Raw genomic sequence first — 21,048 nt, 5'->3', positions numbered from 1 at the left:
TGCATTCACAGACTGCCTGTACACATGCAGGATGCCTGCCCCGATGCACTCTAATTGTAATGTGTCCGAGCAGACTCACTTAATTTAACTAGAATGCTCCAGCAGTTTTGCTGTCACATGTATTCAGCATCCCCATCATAGGCAATGCGTAGAGGGGACACAGGGGGGCATGTGCCCTCCCTGAGATTGGCCACTGCCAAAGCCGCCGCCAGCTTCTGCGGGTGGTTGCTGCCCCCCACTTGCTGCTGACGCAGCCGCCGGCAGCTGTGAGCAGTCCCCACTTACCACTCACTACCACCTACCGTGCGGACGGCGGCTACACGTAGTTCCCACTCGCCATCCGACGCCCCCCCCAACCACTGACACAGGCGGCGGCAGCTCTAGTACCCTCTTGCCGCCCTGGTGCCCCCCCAGTCGCAAGAGGCACCAGTCATTCATGGTCCCCATGTTTCAAAATGGCAGCAGGGGCTCATTGAATGAGCTTTAGTTGAAGTGCCCCAACACCATTTTGAAGTGCAGGATGCTGAATACATGAGATGCTGCAGGCTGCTCTAATTAAAACAGCTCCCTGCCCCCACTATACACACATAACCCCAGAGCATGTGTATACATGCCTATAATTTTCCAAGGTCATGCAGGATACAGAGTATGGCAATGAAATATAGAAGCAAGTCCATAAAATACTTGTGTTTTTGGAGCACTAAAAAACCCCATGTTTTTAAAACTGCAGTATGTTGCAACTTACAATACATTCCATAGACCTAAGTGAAGCAGAGGAAGTGTCATTAATATAAAAAGAAAGAAATTGTACCTTTCTTCAGTTGTTCACAGCCTGGAGACAATCAAGTGCAGTGTGAGCTCTGACTAAACCCAAAGGACTGTAGTCTTATAATAGCTAGGATTGTGTGACATTCTTGGATTGCATTTTTGATAGCTCACAGCATTTCAGCTCAGAAAGATCAAACCAAGACATCTTGTCATTGGACTACAAACTGCTTGTGTTTAAAATGCACCAGAAATTTAGAATAGCTCTCACAGATTTTAAACCAGCATAGCGTAGTTGTTGCCAAAATGGAATGGGATAAAACCACCAGTAGAAAGAAGTGCTATTTTCAAGTTTGTAAGACATTAACATTAACAAGCTCCATGTCTTCAAAAATCCTTAAGGTTTGTATCACTTGGAATCCAACCACTGCAGTGCAGTATAAATAAAATAATGTAAAGTTTTAATTACAGAAGAGCTGGCAGCATTTCTTTAAAAACAGCATAAAGATTTGACTAAATTAAACACAGCATATCAGGCAAGAGACTCAGATTTTGATTTCATTTTCTACTCTTGCATTTTAAAGGGTTAAACATCCTGCTATGCAAGGTTGTCACTTACTGCATGCAAAGTCTCGGAGAGCTCCTGTTCTCCTCTATGGAACTGGCAAATCTGGATCCAGTACAATCTGAAATAGGGTAGCTCAGCAGGCAAGAAAAGACTGGCAATGCAAAACAAAAAGAGGGTAAAAATCAATTTTAAGGACTAATGTTGAACACTGAAAAATGCTGTTCATAAAAAAAGTGGTATAAGTTGCACAAATTGACAGGCAAAACCAGACTGCTAAGATGAATAATAAAGCTATAAGGCACCAATGTGTCAGACTGTGCAAGCTCATGACCAGGGTCCTGGTTTTCCCTGTTTTAAGACTGCAAACTCTCTGATAAAAACACCCCAAATTCTCCAATTAAAAACCCCCAAATCTGCAATTAAAATGAAATGCCACTATATATAGGTATTAGTTTAACAATGTTTTATTGATATATTTACAATTTTAAAGTAATTTGAAGCCTACCAGTGCCTCAGTCACTATAGTAAAATATATTCTAAATACCTATAAAATTTTGACATTTATTTTGGATTTTTTATCATGGAAAAAATCAGCATTCTCTCTGCTCCCTTCACTCACCAGGACACAGGTCCAGCTGCAGCTGTCCCCAGCTCACTGGTTTGTGGCACTGAGCAGCCCCAATATGCCAGTGCCCTGCCCCTGCCATTGTCCCTCATTCCCCATCCACAGCCCCAAGCCCTGCTACTGCCCCTCAGTCCCCACCCATGGCTCACCAGCCCTCCCCCCAGCTGCCAGGGCTATGGGGCCAGGGACCCAAGTCCAGGGCTTAGCTTAGAGGCCCCTTATAATGTGAGGCCCTAAGCTGCAGCTTCCTTAGCTTGTGCCTAAATCCAACACTGGGCATGCAAGACCTGGTGCGGCAGGGCAGAGCAGGACTGGGTGGGGAAGCTCGATGCTGCCTCCGCAACCCCTGAGCTGCCATAGTGAGGCACCACCTACCCACTTCACCGCAGTGAGGGTGGTGGCATGGGCTTCTGCCCCTGCTGCTGCCAGGAAGGCAGGGGGAACCTTGCCATGGCAGTGCGGGACTTGCATCAAGATTCCCCGCCAAGTCCCACTTTGCCCTGCCGTGCCGGGTCTCACTCACCAGGCCACAGAGGCTCCGGGGGTAGGGCAGGGAGCCCAAGCCCACAGTGGGGAGCCAGCACCCACCCCACACAAATCTAAGAGGCATATGCCTCCATGCTTCCCCCGGGAATGTGCACAGTGGTGGGGAGCCAGCTGCCCCAGATGCGCCACCCATGGCCCTGCCCCACTTCCTGCCTGGGCCCTGTGGCCATGCATTCTGGCCCCAGGCCCCAAGCCCCACGCACTGCCCAGGTTGGGCAGCAGCCCCAGCCCCAGCCTTGCCCAACTCCCTCCCTCCCTCACTGTGATGGCCTCTTCCCATCCCCCCGACCCTCAGACTTATCTGTCAGGCTGCTCTCCAGGCTGCCTGGTGGCCATGTGCGTGTGTATGAGCGCCCCTTGCCAGACTGCCCTCCTCCCACTCCCCCCAGCCCCTTGCAAGCTGGAACTCTGCCAGCCTGCAAGGAGAAACCCACCTTAACCTATATCTTTCTCCTTAAAAAGAGAAAATCCAGGTTTTTCCGCGTTTTTTCTGTCAGAAACAGAAAACTCAAGTCTCTGCTCATGACTACGTTCAGGTACATACAAGCTAAGTATGTTTTGTCCCCTGTAGTAACCTGTTTGCCCAGAATATAAGATCCCAATACTGTACCAATAAATATCATTTTTCCCTTATTTCCATGAATAGAGGACTTTGATGGAGTAGACTACTATTCCTACCTTGTTGATAACCTGTCCTGGGCTTTAGGTTTCATCATACAAGCAGCCAGTCTCAAGAATAAACAGCACTTTATTTTGTTTTGTTTCTATTCTAAAGAACAAGTGTGTGCGTCTCATTTATCATTCATTCTAGAAGCTTGTAATGCAGTAGCTCAACTCCACAGACGCTTAGCATGCTAATAAAAAAATTGTAGTAGGATTGTGGTTGTAATAGTGGTGATAGTCCAAGAAATATACAAGAAGCAGGTTTGGTGAGTAATACCATTTATTGGGCCAACTGTATTGGTGGGAGAAGTTAAACAGGCTTTTGGAAACAAAATGCCCTTCAAGTCTAGGAAAGAAACATATACTACAGTCTAAGATGCTGGCCCCTCCCCTTTTATTCAACTATTTTCATTTACATAAGGGAGCTACATAAACGTCATTGCTTCATCTGGTACTTAGCTTAGACTGTATCTGCTTCTTCCCCAAACCCAAGGAGGGTATTTTGTTCCTTTGGGAACAAAAGCTTATCTAACAGCTCTCCCAACTATATCACTGGCCCAAACAAACCTTGTAGATCCAAAACTGATCTGAAGAGGGCAAAAGAAATCAGGACGCTCTGTCAACGAAGTCCAAATTCAGTGCTTTATCCAAGGTTATTTACTTTATCAAACCACAAGGCTCATTTATCTATTTAAATAGGGAATCAAAAACAATTAAGTCTAGAAAGTATAAAGTATATATAATGTTGATTGAACACACACTGGCATAGCCCATTTGAGATAAAAATTCATGACAATAAGAATATAGTAATTGCAGGATATCTCAGACATTCAGCTTTCTGAAAAGCAGAAGGTCTAATGATGAGGATTTTTTTTGCAAATGAAAATCAATTGCAAATGAAAGAACAAGTCCTTAGTGATATTAAGCAAATGAGCAGCAGATATTAAATCCTGCAGAATAAATAATCCTGTTAAACCTGTGTCAGTACAACTTAACAGTGAACTGACAAATTCATCTGTTCCTCATGCTGAATACAAAATAATATGATGAAATAAACTGTGTTGGGACAGGATAGCCAAAAGGCTTCCACGCAGCTGCCTTTTACTCCTAGGACTTTAGCTACAGAGGACACTGATAAAGTTAATTTGGCTTAGCAATAAAAGAAATCAGCCCACTGTCAAACAATTTAGAATGTAAATTGCAACATACAAGTCTAAGCAGTTCAGAAAAGCAGTAATTTACCACTGGACTGGACACATTAACCTAGTCAGAGTAATTTCAGAATATCATCTTTTACTATAAATTAATGTTAAAAGAAGCTCTGAATTTAGAATATTGTAGATACATTGTAGATACTGTGGTTTTCTGAAGAATACCGTGTGTCTACAGAGAACTTCTAGTTCTCAGGAAAGTAAACACGCCCCACACCTTCCAATTACTTCAATGGGAATTACAGGTATTAAGAGCCTTGCCAGTAGAGCTAATGGAGCAAGATAGAATAGCTACAGCTGCCTCATTAGTATTAGTTTTGCAATGCCATTATTCCAGACCTACTATCTCAACCTTCTCTATTCTAGATATAAAATTATTTCCATGTCTACTTAAGCTTCTTTTGCTAAACATGACTAAGATCCCATAGCAATAAAGATGCACATTTATGTTATCCCAAAATATATTTCTTGATCTGTATAGTTTCTCCTAAAGAAGCCTTTATTGAAGAAAAATCTCTTCTATGGTTGAGACAGATCAGCTGATGGATGCAGTTTGATACCCACTTGCACCTATTTCAGCATTAATTTTCTATAATGATGCCTGTCACTTAATTCAAACTTTCTTTCCAAATCTCAAGATATTTTTAAAACATTTTGATTGCACTGCTTAACATTTGGGCTGGGTGAAAACATTATGTTCTTCTTTCAACTTCATCAAAATAAGTTTTGGAAGATTTCCGATATCTCTAACTACCATGAGTAGCCTCATAGGCTTACATCCTACAGGCCCTTACTATCAATTTCTATGGGACTACAGTGGGCCCTTTTTGGACCCATGTCCTGGAATAGCTGCAAACTGCATGCTAGCTAAATTGACAGATTATACTAATTTGAAAGGAGTTATGAACACCACAGTACATAATTAGCATAAAGAGAAACATAATTTAGAAACACAGGTAGCAGCTAAATGGAGATTTATTTCTGAGAAATCCAAGCCAGTACAGGTAAAGAATAATCATTTATTAATTGAATGGGAAAAACAACACTCCCTTATTCTTAGCTGCATGATGGAGATATTAAGGAAGTTCCCTTTCTTGCAATAATGAGGTCCACAGAACTTCATAATCAAGTCTCTGCCCAATGCAGCTTTAGAGGAAAACCAGAAATGTACATTGTAGAGAAGTATGGCTCAATGTAAGATTTCACAAGTTGAGATACTTCAATTGACCTATGAGATCTCTAGCCACTCTACACCAGTAAGGAAAATTCAGTATTAAGACTATTCTTTTGCAGAGCAAGAAATTCAATGAGAAAAACTGAGCTCCAGTTATTTTAGGACAGGATACAGGCCATTAAGGGTGGATTGGATCTGGTGGACCTCATTATTTCAACACATGAAATTTACAAGTAAGAACAGGGCAATGTATCCATCCCTTATTAGTAGAGTGGTTTATAGATCCATGATACTGCTATTTATTTCACTGCATCTTCTCAGGGGAGCTATATGCAGGTGCAGATACAGAAAGAGTTAGCACATGCCTAATAGTTACACAGATACCATAATCACCCATAAAGTATTTTCCACCTTTGGAACCAAGATACCAGTAAGTGACGCAACCTAATCTGGAATGGAATAGCTCTCACGCAGTGTCCAAATCCTATCTAATTGGAGGTGACCCTAGACCACCAGCTTTTTGTCTTTTCTACATGTGCTTTATACAAAGAGCACACTTAGTACCCAGAACAACATATTAAAAGAAGCTCAACATCTTCAAATCGGGGGCCAATCCAGCGATGTACTACACTTGTACTTTGGGTGCAGACAGAAGTGCAGCTCCCAGCTGCAACTAAGAACAAGTTCTGCAAAGTGCTTTGAGTTACACGGTTACCCTGGACCAAACAGCAGCTCACAGTTGGTTCCAGGCTGGGAGCCTGCAGCCAAGTTCCCATAGCAACAGCCAGACTCTGCCAGTGCTCGCTGATTTCAGAATGGGAGGGGGAAGGGCCGTGGAGGGAGCTCATTCTTGGGGCTGCCCACCTGGTGCTGAAGGGTGGGGTGGGTGAACTGGACCCCCCTCATCTCAGGAGAGGGCTGCAATGCACCCACCTCATCCCTCAGGCAGGGCTGAAACCCCCCAGACTAAACTCCGTCTGCTCCCATTCTGAAAACAGCAACAGGCTGGGAGCTCAGAGACACAAGTTACAAAAGATGCTACATTTTGTAACATCTTTACCTGGTACCTCATGCAATGAGGGGTCAGATTTTCACCCAATCGGCCATTTTTTAAGCTGTTTTCAGCCATGTACCTGTTGTTTGGTTACAGCTATAAACTGTTTTTTGTACATAGATCAGGCAAAAATTACCATTTCTGCCTGAACCCTTTGTTATTCAGCAACTGCATACACGTGCCCAGTTTGGGAAAGGCCAGCACATGCAAAGAAGCCAGATACTATGCCGAACAAAACCTGCAAGTGCACTACTGGATGTCGTAAACCAACAAATATCAATTGTTTCCACTTCTTCGCTGGAATCGCCCCATCAGGTATCAGGAGAGCAGTAGCAAGCAAAACAGAACACCCCCAGCAGATCAAAGATTAGAGGTTACAACGCCATAATGTGGCCCCCAGTAAACTAAAAATTACAGAAATGTTTCTGCTCTGCAACAGAGCCACTGGGTGAAACACACAGCCACACAAATAAAATTACCATCACAGATAACCCATGAGGGAGTTAGGATGAATATCTAAACTGCTAAACATCTCCCTTCAGACACAGAGCTTGACTGGCCAACACAGAGAAGCTTGAATCACCTCCAAACAGAGGTCAGTAGCACTAAATGTAACATAAAGCTGTGAAGACACTATAACAACACAAACATGTGGAAATGTGGAGGAAACTTTCAGACTATGGAACACCTACTGGCCCGCCCATGTAGGGAAGAAACATTCACCAATGAGGGCCTCACTAGGGCTACAGATCAAGCAATAATATATGACTTTTTTCATTCAAATTTGAACCCTGGCACAAAAACACTTCACAAGTGGTTCAAAATGGAGGGCACTGAGAACCATGCAAGATCTGAGGATAGAGAAGATGGAGGATGAATTGAGAATGCAAAAGAAATACCAGTCTCGAACACTTGACATCCGAATAAAATGAAATCCACTAGTTGTCTGCTACTCTAAGGTTAGGTAAATCAGCAATTTGCCCTTAAGTGGTCTCAAATGTCAGGTCTAGCTTGAAGCTTACTACTGATGTTTATGTAGAAATAAGTCACTTTTCTTGGCATGATTAAGGTTTCCCCATTTAAGTCCTTGTGTGTGTTTTTTCTAGCAACTGAAAAATAATATTCACAGAAGTCCAGAGACTTCAATTCAAGGGGTCAGGTACTTGATTCAGACTGCCTGGATTCTGGTGTATAGGACCTTCGTGATACCACACTTTCTGGATGAAAAGTAGACAAGATCTTTGTGCCATTTTGAAAAACTCAAAAAAACAAAATCTCCTTGCCCAAAATGGGGCTACCAAAATTAGTGATACTTCTCTCCCGATGCATCGTTTTGGTAAACCGAGGAAATAGAACAGAAGACAAGGACCTGATAAAGAATGTCTTGCATTGAGAAGCTTGCCTAACTTTATCCCAACCATGCAATTGGTTCAATAAAAGATATCACCCACAAAAATCCTTGTCTCTCACATGATTCCTGGACCATCACTGTTACAACATCACTCTAATACTACTGGAAACAACAGAAGGCATTACGAGTCTGTATTGCCAATTTTGTAACAAGGCATCTGTTGCCAGATATTTTATCCTACTGGCAAGAGAACTGAAACCTTGTGATCCAGATGAGAATCAGACAGATCTACCGCTTGGAGATCATACTCCAGCAAATGAACAAATTCTGAAAGTAATTTGCATTTTGAGTAATCTAGGTTTTGTCTGGACTCAGTCTACTGGAGAAACTCAATTTCTCTTTGGATCTAATAGAGCAAACTGACAGACTCCTTTACCCAAGTCAGCAGAAAACAAGCACCTTTCAAGACTATAGATCTTATTCCCCTTTATCTGCTAATGCGTGACACCGCAGAGGTACTGATCAGCCGATGACGAACTCCAGATACAAGAGCAGAGCTGAAACTATTGTAGCCCAGGTGTACTTGAGTATGTACTCCCTTCTCCAATTGAAGGGAGGTGTGCTGCGAGTGGAAACTGCAGGCTGAGCGCAGTTTCCCTCCTTCCTCTATAGAGCTATCCAGGACACTCCAGTTCTTAACTATGTACAAATGTATTAATGCAATAACCATAAAAAAATGGATATAATAATATAAATACATACACACACACACACATATATATATACACGTGTGTGTATGTATTTATATCTATTTCTTTTTATGGTTGAATATATATATGCAGAACTATATGCAATATATGTGCACTCCTTTACCCTCCCCCACTCAGGATACAGGTAGATAAAACAAAACCAAGGGTAAAGACCAGGCAATATTAACTCCATTAAAATACCAACTCACAACCACAAAATGCAAATACACAAAATATGAGGCAATGGCTCATGAAGGTGCAAATGAACACTTTAATGGACACCAAGGTCCAGGCTGTTCTGGAGCAGTGGCTGTGCCCCAGTGACAAGGAGGGGGGAGAAGATCCCTAGTGCCCTTCTGGCCTTCCTCACGCAGTCAGAATATCCCTTAAGGAAGAAAACCTGAAAACCCAGGAAGCCCCACCCCTTCAGGGCTTTCTCTCAAGAGAGTAGTTTCACAGATGGGGGGCAGAAGAGATCCCTCCTCTCTGTGGGAATCCTCTTCCCGGGTAACTCACGACTCCAGGGTGAGGCCCCACAGCTGTCCTGGGCTCTCTGGGCCGTCTGCCCCACTCAAGGCCCTGCGCACTGTCACATGCACCAAGAGCACTGCCTTTTGCTCAGGGTTGGAGACCTGTGCCGCCTTGTGTGGCGCCAGAGTCTCTGTCCATTCCTGGACCCTCTGTGCAGTGCTGTCTGCACCAACTTCCTGGTCTCATGCCAGGGTTTGGAAACCTGCACCGCCTCCAAGTGGCTCCCAGGATCTGGGTCCTACTCAGACCCTCTGTGCACCTACCATGCACCACTGCCTGGCCACGTGCCAGGGGTTGGAGACCCCAAGCCACCTCAAATAGTTCTCATGGTCTTGGTCCACTGCCGGACCGCTCTGTGCACTGGCCATGCACCACTGCCTGGCCATGTGCCAGGGATTAGGGACCTGAGCTTCCTCCTGTGCCAGGGGTTCGAAACCCAAGGTGCCTCATACAGCTCCCAGGGTCCCCACTCAGTGTACTGAGCTGTGCACTGACACAGCAGCGGGGCGGGGGATGTGACCACTCGCAACTCCCATCCAGCAAAGAGGTCTTCAGGCTCTTCAGGGCGACTGTTCCACCCTGCTGGCCAGCAGTTACCAGCTCTTCTTCACCTGCTCTCTTCTCCATCCCTTGTCACAGCCGCCCGTGTGCCAGGCATGTTGTTCTTTTATCCCCTCTGGAGGCTCCACCCCTGGACTCCAGATGGACCAATCAGGAAGAGGGGGGTGTAGTCCCCAACCAGGTCCGGACTCTTGGCCTCACCCTGGGTGGGGGTGAGGCAATCCTCTCCTCAGCCAACATTTGATAGGTGAGAATGCCCCACCAATCACATGTAGCCCTTTCCAAACTGGCAGCCGGCTGCTGTCGGCAAGCTCGCCACACTATATTGGACTGTTCCAGGGTTCTTGCCAGTTTAGACTGCGCTTGTGTTTGGACCACATTCCTAGATCATGTGGCCCACTCCCTCCAAATGTGCATCTGCAGCAATAACAGTCCTTACTAGTAGGTCCCTAACTATATCTCTATTACTGCATCTTCTCAGTGTATATTAGGAGGAACATGTAGGTTTAGCTTGTCTGGAACATCTACAAACTTCAAGTCAAAGCTTACTATATTGAGTACAATGCTGCTTGAGATTCTTCATCCTGTATGGGTTCAGCACAAAAGGAAACAGATACCCTTATCTTTTCTGAACTGACTTGCTCTGCTGTGCCGTGAGGGTGAAGAGGGTACCTTCATGCTGTACAAACTCTCCCTTCAATCAGAGCCAGCCTTAGGGGTGGTTAACTGCTCAGGGCACTGTGGTCAGGGTGCACACACATGCAAGAGCAGCCCATGCTCAGAGCAGCATTCTCCCCCCACCCTGCCCTGCCCCACCCGATCCCCAACCCAGGCAGGAGGCAAGTGTCCAGCCCAGCCCACCCCCTGCTGCCCAGTCCACATCCAGCTACTGTTCAGGAAGTGTCAGGTCAGGCATGTGTTCGGGTGGCATCTGCTCCAGTCCGCCTGCCTTGATCCTGCACAGCAACACTGATGCCTGCTTGCCTGGGGCACCATGCTGCTCCACCTGCCTACCAGACTGTGCCCTGCCTACAGCAGTGCCACTGACTCAAGGAGGAGGGTGCCAAAATATAAGTTCTCCCAGAATGCCATTTTCCTTAAGACAATCTGCCTTCAAGGAAAGAATGGACAACAGTGTCTGGCTTTCCTTCTCTTCTATAGCCCTGTCTACCATGCTGCACTCCATAGGGATGTGACATGACAGAGCAGGGAAGGCAGCAGAGAGCCCTACTGCTTATGGAAAAGTCTTGACAGCCTGGATATTTTAAGCCATTTTTTCTTCCTTTCTTCTAAATCTACTCTGCAGCAGGGAAGAGATTATCTGCCTGCCAACAACTTAACAAGCAAATGAAAAAATGGCAATTTTTCCAAGATGGAGCCATGCTTCTCCTGTCACCGACTACAGGTTTGGTCTGCCTCCAAAGCAGCACAGAGAACAGTCTATTCAGCACAGATCTGCACTGTTACACATAAATAAAACTTATTAAATGTTTCCTCACTTATAGGAACCGTGATACTGTAAAATACAGCAGGCCCCTACTTCTCCTCTTACATCACAGTTTCATTCATTCCAAAACAGTTGTTCCAAACAGGAGTCCTGGGGTGCTTGTATGGCAGAATCCTGGGGTGTTTGCACAGCACACAGCACAGCTGGGGAGAGGCTAAAATTGGCCTGATGCCATCTTTACATCATTCCAATTCTGAAAGCAGTCAGAGACCAGGAATGGTAGAAGTTAGAATAGCTGCACCAAAGTATATCCTGCTATTTTTGTCCTGTTGACAACCACGCTGAGATGCCCATTCATGCCCCACTTTTCACAACACCCAAATCTGATGCTAGGACCTGAAATAAATGGTTGTGTAGGAACCACTACAACAACTGAACATGGCTTTGGGATTTCCCTAGGGTTTAGGACATATTCCACAGTTATGCCAGCCATGGGCAACTGGTGCCTCTTGAGTCAGGAGGGGCACTTGTCACCCCAGACTGGATCGACTGGAGGGGGAGGGGTCCCCGCATGGCTGATGTTGCTGACCCGCAAGTGGCAGTGGCACACCGCTGGCACTTCCAGGAGAGCACTGGCACTTCCAAGGGAGCTTCCACCCCTCAGCCAGTGCTCTCAGCAGGGCACCAGTGCTCTCGCCTGCCCACCCTGCCTGGGAACACTGGCTGACAGGGGCTGCACCAGCACTCACAGAGGGTGCATGTGTACCCCCTACACGTTGCCACTGATGTCAGCTTTCCAACTTCTTTATACTTTCAGAGGTGCCAGAGCAGGTGGTAACAGGGCTAAAATTCTAGTCCAGTATCTAAATTTGCAACTTCCAGATTATAAGGCAAAATAAATTGTTCATATAGAGCATTTATACACATGCTCCCATGCTCCAGGTGGCAGGGGGGAGGGGAATGCTTTAATTAGAGCAGCTCTGAGAGCCGCTCTAATTAAAGTGCCCAGAGCATCAAATGTATCAGCATCCCCGTGCTGAGAAATGGCAGCAGGGATGCTTTAACTAAAGCTCGTTGAATAAGCGCCCAGTGCAGGGATGATGATACATGTGATGCTGGAGTCTGCTGGAGTCTGGTAATTACCATGCTCCAGCAGACTCGATTAATCAGGTCTGCTCCAACGCACTGTAATTACAATGTGTTGGAGCATCCTCAATGTACATGTATAGATGCCCATAGTATCTAAGAAACAAGATTAGGGGAAAATCTATTGCCACATTTACTGTGACTATGGTAGATCATATAATCTGATTAACTGTGACAAAAGAATTTAGTTCTTATCTGGAAGCATGCTGCTAATATATAATTTGCATTGTACATTAAAAATGAAGAGTTCCAAATTTTTTAGATGACATGCTTGATCCTTTAGATGATGTGCTTGATCGATTTTCTACCGGTAACACATACTGCAAGTAAAAAATTCAAATAAAAAAAACCACATAAAACTTCAGGTGATTACTGAAATCCATCCATCCATTGTTAATCTACTAAAAGGAATATTTCTCTAGTTACTGTGCATTCACATTTCATACTGGAGTCAACAGCATTTGTTTACTAGGAAAGACTATAGATCAGTCTGTTAAAGAACTACTAAGAGAAAATATTCATGTTATCAAAATTCATCAGCTGAAGACTTGTTCTTAGCAAGCTCAAGTGAACTCATTTGTCTCAAAATTGCTTGTCATCAGGTAATCATTCTGTAGTCATTGGATTTTTCCACAGCCTTTGAAAAGGCCTGAAGTTGCCAACTCAAAAATCCTGACAGACTATATATGTTGGGTGGAGAATAAAGCTGAGATTCTATTAACTACCTGGACACTATAAAAATCAATTTTCAGTCATCCAGTGAACGTCAATTTATCTCTAACTGGTCAGCATTATTCTCTGTAGAAGTCTTAAGAACAGTGATAGTTATTCATTTAATAACAATTTTATTTATTCATTGAAAATTTAGTTTTTTCACCACATACTCCTTACCAGCTGTTGGTATGGTATTAAGCTATTTACCAGCCAGTAATAACGATACTTACATGTTTAAAAAATTAAGAGGAAAAAACAAAACAAAACTATGGAACGTCTCTTCTCTACAACAGCTTCAGCGCTTGCTAACACTAAAGAAAATTAAATATGATGAAAGAAACCAAAAGTTAAGAAATCTCCCTGCTACAGAATTAACTCTGTTTTTGCAGATACCATGTTTCATGACTCAACAGGGCTGCAGATGGACCGAGTGCCATATTTTGAGAAACACTGCAATGTATAGCGCTTTAAGCACAGCAGTACTGTCACATAAGAACAATTATGAGGAAGAGTAACAGAGTCAGAATTTTTGGAGCAAATGTCATGGGTGACTATATATTTAAAGACAGTAAATTCTGCCGTGCAGAACTATACAGCAGAGTTTAGGCAGTAAAAGCTTTACGAATTATTCATGTTTTATACTGGTCCATCTCATGCTACTTCAGTAAGAAAATAATTTGTACTACTAGCATCTGTTTTGGGTACTATTTTTTTTATTTAGAAAAGAAATAGATAATTTTTGGCCACCTTGTGAAGAACAAAGCCTATTCTACACCAGAGATATGTAGCCAAATTAAATTCTACAATAGCAAAAAAAAATCAAAGACCAAACTGAGTAGAAAGGAAGATAAAGAAGGCTTTGAACATTACTCCTCCTAGTGAACGGCAGGATAAAATTCAGTCAAGTACTACAAGAATGGAATAAAATATGATTTTTTATTGCAGTATCAGAACTTGAAGTGCCCAATCACCATTTCTCAGCAGCTAAAACTCATCGCTTATCATCTATACACCATTTAACTTTGACATAAGCCTGGGAGGGCTACATTGGCCCTCTAAACAAGGGTAAAATTCACCCTAGGCAAGTTTAAAAAAAAACACTGAACCCACACACCCCTTAAACTAATCTTATTTCATTCATGAAAGTACCTGGCATTTAAATAAGCTGTTGCGGTAGGGATAATATAGTCCACAATTGTTTTAAGAAAAGATCTGGCATGAGCAATCACTGTTCTAGAACAGGGGATGGCAACCGATGGCTCATGAGTCAAATCCAGCCCATAATGACACTGGATCTGGCCCAGGACTACTCAAAAAACTGGCAGCATACTCCAGCCACAGCAGCATTTTTTTTTTTTTAACTATTCCCTTCACAGCATCTGCAGATCGCTGAGGAGGTACAGGGATGATGTCCATGGCAGTGACTGGATCACAGGCAGCAGCCTAAGGTGGCAACAGGTTGCCAACCCCTGTTCTAAAAGGTAAAATGATGGCACCACTTGGAATTTTTCTCATCCAACAACTTCAGATTTAGTGGCTCAAATCTTAATCCTGGAACAGGATTTCTGAGCTTCTACACAAGTGAAGGAGATATATGGACACAAATTCTGGGCTCTACAATTGAGAAAGGATGTGGAGAAGCTTGAAAGAGCCCAGAGAAGAGCCACATGCATGATCAGAGAGCAAGAGAACAAGCCTTATGAAGAGAGGCTGTGAGCCATGGGACTCTTCAGCCTGGAGAAGTGCAGGCTCAGGGGTGACTTGGTGGTAGGCTATATGTACATAACGGGGGTGCATCAGGATCTGGGAGAGTGCCTGTTCACCAGAGCACCCCAAGGAATAACAAGGTCCAGTGGTGACAAACTCCTGCAAGACCATTTTAGGCTGGACATAAGGAAAAACTTCATTACTGTCCAAGTCTGCAAGGCCTGGAATAGACTCCCCCTAGAGGTGGTGCAAGCACCTACTCTGGACACTTCTAAGAAACATTTCAATGCTTATCTTGCTGGGATCTTTTGACCCTAGCTGACTTCCTGCCCCTTGGGCAGGGGCTGGACCCAATAATTTTATGAGGTCCCTTCCAGCCCTAATGTCTATGAAATCTATGAAAATAAGGTTAAGATCTGGGACCCTCAAGTTCCCTCCTTGTCCACCCCTTACTTGCCAGAATATAGGCTAGGCTAGAGCATGGCTCATACAGTAATCTTTATCCTTATGCTGTGCTCCCAGTGCAGCTTTAGAAGCATTCATACAGGCTCAGTTTGAAACAAACATTTTGCCCAGCTCACATGGACTTAAAATGTAATAATTCAGTTTTCCTTAGCTATTTTAGTTATTTTCCCCAAACTCTTGGCAAACTTGACATGCACTTGGATGAGATCTTCAGGAATTAGATATTTTTACTCTCCAAATGAAGTAAATAAGGGATCACTGATGTCTCTAACTTGAGATACCAAAGTCAGAACACTACAATTTATTCTGTACTCTTTATTTATTAATCTTCACATCAGTATCAAAAATCTCTCAAGGTCTTTAAGTATTTAGTTAAGAAGTATTAGAAAGGTATACAGTCAATAATATTAATTTGGATAATATTTCTTGAGTATTTCAACAATTTGATTGTCAAGAAGGAACAAATGGTGGCAGACTCAAGTCCTCAGTGAATATTGTACTATTATATAACATCAACCACAATCGGGAAATAGGGACATAGATAAGGATCCTGGGGTCACTGTTTTTCATCTTCAGTCAAGCCAACCAGAATCTCTCTTGAGGTTACCTGGCATAATGCTAATCCTCCTTGTGGCAAAGGACACCAAATGCTGCAAACACTGATGCAGATGCTAGACTATTGGGACTAATGCATAATACTTGGAAACCAAACTACTTGAGGGAAATTTGCATAGGTAGGAAAAACACTCTCACCAGAAGGGTAGTAAAGCACTGGAGCAGGATAGCCAGAGAGATTGCAGAATCTTCATCTTCGGAGGTTTTTAAGACTCAGCCTTGGCTGGGATGATCAAATTGGGGATGGTCCTGCTTTGTGCAGAGGGTTGGACTAGATGACCTCCTGAGGTCCCTTCCAACCATAATTTTTTTATGATTCTATGAAATATGATCATTAATATACAAATCAATACAACATTCAAGCCATATTGCTTAGCTACACAGTATCCTTTCTCTGGGCAATGGCTTTATAAACAACTTTGCAAATATATAGTTTATAAATATCAAAACTTTATAGTTTCAAAATTTGCTTCTGAGTTTTGCCACTGTCAGTGCTCAGGCTGACTAAAGGGCTCTTTCCTGCCCAACTTGCTGCTCCCTGTAATAGAAAGGAATGGGATCCACTCCAGGAGGACTGAAACCCCTGCAAGCCTATCAGAAACAGGTTTGCAAAAGAGAATGGGGACAGTCCAGAAGAAATTTAATGCCATAGACAAACTGGGGGCAACTGCAACTTCTGACACTCTATTGGTAAGACAGTACTTGCTAGAAAATGCCAACTAGTGTTGATTTTTTTTTTAATTGGCAGTATTAATTGTTTTACTGATGACAGCATGTCTTCCATAAATTATACTTAAACATTCATTTAGGAACATGCTGCATGGGTAACACTGATTCCTTTGGTGTCTGAGAACCTAGCTTTAAAAAGAGGGACAGTTAAGCTAGCAAGAGACAACAATCATTAAGTCAAAGTACAAACTGAAGTACAAAGTCACAAGCCAAACCACTGGGATATCAGTATATTTTGGCCTAATTTCCCCCCCAAGAACTGCTACAACACTTACCAGCAACAACCCCTTTACAGTACCAGATCTATGCCCTTTAACTAAACAATGCCATACTTTTTATGTATAAAAAGATATAAATATAATATGGGTATTAAGATAAAGTATCTCCTTGAAAAACTCAAGTGGGTGCTGAACTTGTTTATATTAATTGAATGGTTTATTTACTGAATAGTTATAAAAACAGTAACTATAATCAAAACAATAACAAGCACATAATTTAAACAGAAGTCTATTTTAAAACCACCAAAACTCTTTCTATTACTGTTGCAGAACTGCCAAATCTCAAGCACCCAAAAAATCATTTGATGTTATTTTATTTACTTTCTAATATTCGAGCCCTTAAGGTTCACAGTCTCCATCTTTTTTCTGTAGCTTTATGGCTAGAAACTTAAAGATTATATTCTCACCTATGAATATGACTCCAGCTAGGGTAACAATGCACCAAACATTGCAAAATTCAAAATTAAAATTAAGAGACCCATCAACAATTTTATTTTAACTTAATAAACAACAAACAGACAAACAAAACAAAAACCCGTCTTCCCTGTCCCAGGCACTAGGAGAGAAGCCCTTTGGCTCGGGACACAGAACAGCAGCCTGGCCCCTCTGTATCAAGCCATTCGGCTCACTACTTACTTTCTCCGCCCTTGCTTACCATTCTTGGAGCTTTTTAAAGCACCCAGTCCATGTCCACATGAGCAGGGGCATGCAGCTGCAGCAGCACAGACAGTAGCAGCACAAATTTATGCTGCTACTTTGTGCTGCCGTGCACACCCTTGCTCGTGTGGTTTGCAGTAGGACACAATTTCCTGCTGTTCCAGGTGCTGTAGTTGGGGCTGGCTGGGTCACAGAGTGCCTTAATGTGGGGCTAGCTGGGAGGCAGCCCCCATACTGAGGTACCCTGTGCCATGGTCAGCTGGGGAGCAGCATATGGAGAGAGGGGAGCCCTCAGCTGCCTGCTACCCCCATTTCCTCAAAGCCCCTGCACTGAGGCATCGTGTGCCTTGAAACAGCTCTGGACTGGCTGCTCCCCATCTCTACATGCTTCAGTGCAGGGGCTCCACATGCCTCAGCATGGGGGCTCCGCAGCAGAGTCCCTGCACTGAGGTATGAAGAGACAGGGGAGCAGCCAGCCCAGGGAACTGCCTGCTCCCCCATCTCAAGGCACAGGGTGCCTCAGCACAGGAGGAGGCCTTCGGCTCCCTGCTCCACCACCTCTGCATTTGTTCTGACACACAGCACATTGGCATGCTTTGTGTCAGGTTTTTTTTCCCAGGGTGTTTTTTGCTACCACGAAATTCCAGTAGCAAATTTTGCCCCACCACTGCTAATCAGCAGCACTACACATGGTTAAACGTGCAACATGTGGTTTGTGGCACCACAAACCTCTATGTGGTGCCATGAACCACACTTGTGCCTGCTATCTAGATCCAACCCTAGTGGGGTGCAGCTGGGTTCCCTCAACAAGACTGACTATTTATTACCCCATAAAGGGACAGACTGCCCTGTTATAGCAATGAGGTTTATCATTTTTTTAAAGTGTCTTGAAATTGACTGACTGATGAAAGCACTAGTAGATATTATATAGTGTAGCAATATAAAATAATTGGTGTGCTAACATATGCTTCTTATGCTGAAACAAATCTAATAATAAGTTATTCTTCCCTAGAGTCAAATAATCTTAACAACACTTTTTGTTCAAATCATTATTTCTAATTAGATCAACTGTTAGTTGATGGCATCAGTTGTGTGTAGGTATAGCATAATAAACAAGAGATAAATATCAATTGAAGTACATGCTCCAGAGATCATTTTCTATTATTACTATAAATGGGTATAGACTAAGAGTGCTAACAAAGCTAAAGCTGTGCCTCTATACAAGCACAACTAAAGGAAAGGAGTACTACAACATCCAAGCACTGAACATGCTATCTCAGGAAAGGATAGACTAAAACTTCCACTCACCATCCCAAACACAAAGAAAATCATCCCTTCATTACAAAAACAATCAATTTAAATTGTAGAGTTGATATGCAACATGTAATGTCCTATATTTTCAGGGCAGATCTCCTGAGAGCTGTAAATAGTAGTATACTTCCAGATCTTTCCTGGAAGAATACTACTATTTACAACCCTCATGGTATTTGAGTCAGGGAGCCAATGCACCTTCACAATATCTCCTAAAAATATTCCCCTCCTCCATCAATCTGTAGGACTGGCTGCACTGTTGCAGCATTGGCTATAAAATCTCCAGTCAACAAACAGCATTTCTTTCCCTTTGTATTTATCAACTAATATGCCAACAACTGTGATCTCTCAGGCCCTAACATGTCAAGTAGTTGTACATAATTAAAGCTACCCTGATAGACTGACTGCCACAGAATAATCACAGGGCTAAGATCCTTTTAAAGTCAGTCTTATTTGTTATCAAGAGTTGTCTGTATTAACAGCATTTTACACCTAGAGAGTAAAGGTCCTTTTTAAAAGAATCACCATAGCTTCTGTCCCCTCCACAACCAAGAAAAAACAAGCTACTATTGTGCTGTAATTCTTTATAATGCTGCATCGGGTGTGTGTGCTGACTATAAAGAGACCCATTTACCAATTTGGTTACAGTTCCTGCTAACCAAAGGAGCCGTAACCGGCATTTTTCTCTAAAAATACTTTTGAGATGCACCTTTTTGTAGTACCAAATAAAAGTTAAGTTTCTATATTTCCTTCGGTTCTTTTGAAGTTAAAAAATACCCATGAACCACAGAATTCAACAGTACATTAATAAATTAGTGATTTGATGGTTATTTTACATTTGAAGGTACACTTACAACAGTTTACTTTGGCCAATCTGCATTTTTTAAAGTAACCTCAAATATCAAGGCAAAGAATTCTGATGACATAGCAACACCATGTTATGCTGCATATGAAGTCTAAAATGGAGGGAAGCATTTTGTTCTTCCCCATTCTGTATCAGTTAATAAGGATGAAAATATTTTCATCCTTTGTTGAATTCTACTTAGAACTCTGCCCACATTAGTGCTTGTGTCAGTGTTAGAAACTGTTTGCCCCAAAGAGCAGGAACAGTGTTTGCACTGTCACTCAAGATGGCACTTAGAAACAATTTGTGATTCCTGTGAGAACAGCAGTAGCAGCAACACTGGGAATGCTTTACTGCTCTAAAGCATAGTTAAAATAATCTTTGAATACTGCTGGATTTCTATATCTGGCAAATGCTTAAGGGAAATAACTAGAGTAGACTGGACTAAATATGCACTTAGTTTATGCAGGAGAAAGAGTTGCCAGTCCTTGAGATTAACAAAACATCCTGTTGTTTGTTTGTTTTTAAACCAAAACACACCGTAAAGGACAAAACAAACAGGGGCAACAGGGATAGGAAAATTCCAGGCCCAGCACATTGAAGAAATACAAGTATTCGAGCATAAAGGGAAATGAGAGAAGGCTAATTCCTCCTCCTAACAGGCATCCAGGCAATAGATAATTCTGTACCTTCCAATACAGTACTAGCTGTTACTGGGTCGCCAATAAACAAACCCCAGCTGTAGAACTCCATTTAAACTTGTGTTTAAAATTATGACTGGTTTTTTTCTATCTACGCTTGGACATTTGATACTTTTTCATCACTTATTAATTTTACACTTGGATGTGTCTCTCAAGACCGCTGATCAAAACCAGAATGAAATCACACTCATGAGCTGGAGAGATTTGATGTATTTCAAGGAATGCTTTAAAATCCAAGTAATGAGAGAGTCATAATATGAAATGCACAGCTAGGTTTGATTGGTTTTCTTAACAGTTAATCTGAAGCCTCGCTAGCGCTGCAATCCACCAAATACTTTCAGATAAACTGGGTTATGCTAGATCTAGCATGGGCAGGACCCCACTAAGGAATACCTAACTACTTCAGGGAGAAATATCAGCTTTTCAGGAGATGTCACTCTCCAAGGCATTACCAATCAGTAATATATCATGATGGTGAGAGTGCCGCCTAAGAAATCAGTACTGAAACTGTTAAGGTCAAAAGAGCTGATATGTTCAATTTAATAAGGCAGGAAAGAAAAATAAATAAATAAATAAAAGAAAAATAATATTTCCCAGAATTCAGTGCACAAGTAAAGCACTACCTTTTTCTGCCCA

The 21,048-nt window shown here is 42.7% G+C and overlaps 1 protein-coding gene across 6 annotated transcripts in view; it reads right to left on the bottom strand.

Moving 5' to 3' along the window:
- APBA2 (amyloid beta precursor protein binding family A member 2) overlaps positions 1-21,048 on the bottom strand; it is a 246,059-nt gene that overhangs the window by 208,231 nt on the left and 16,780 nt on the right. For 3 of the 6 annotated variants that reach the window (XM_090029872.1, XM_090029877.1, XM_090029873.1), the window contains one exon: positions 1,385-1,484. The exons of the other annotated variants lie outside the window; for them this stretch is intronic. The gene's annotated coding sequence lies outside the window, so the exon portion shown is untranslated. The remainder of the gene's footprint in view (positions 1-1,384; positions 1,485-21,048) is intronic. 6 annotated transcript variants of the gene reach the window in all.

Source organism: Crocodylus siamensis, chromosome 15 (genome assembly GCF_052110815.1).
Source record: "Crocodylus siamensis isolate JL-2025a chromosome 15, ASM5211081v1, whole genome shotgun sequence".
NCBI classification, from domain to species: domain Eukaryota; kingdom Metazoa; phylum Chordata; order Crocodylia; family Crocodylidae; genus Crocodylus; species Crocodylus siamensis.
Note: the sequence above shows the minus strand (reverse complement) of the source record. Positions and strands in the feature narration are given on the sequence as shown.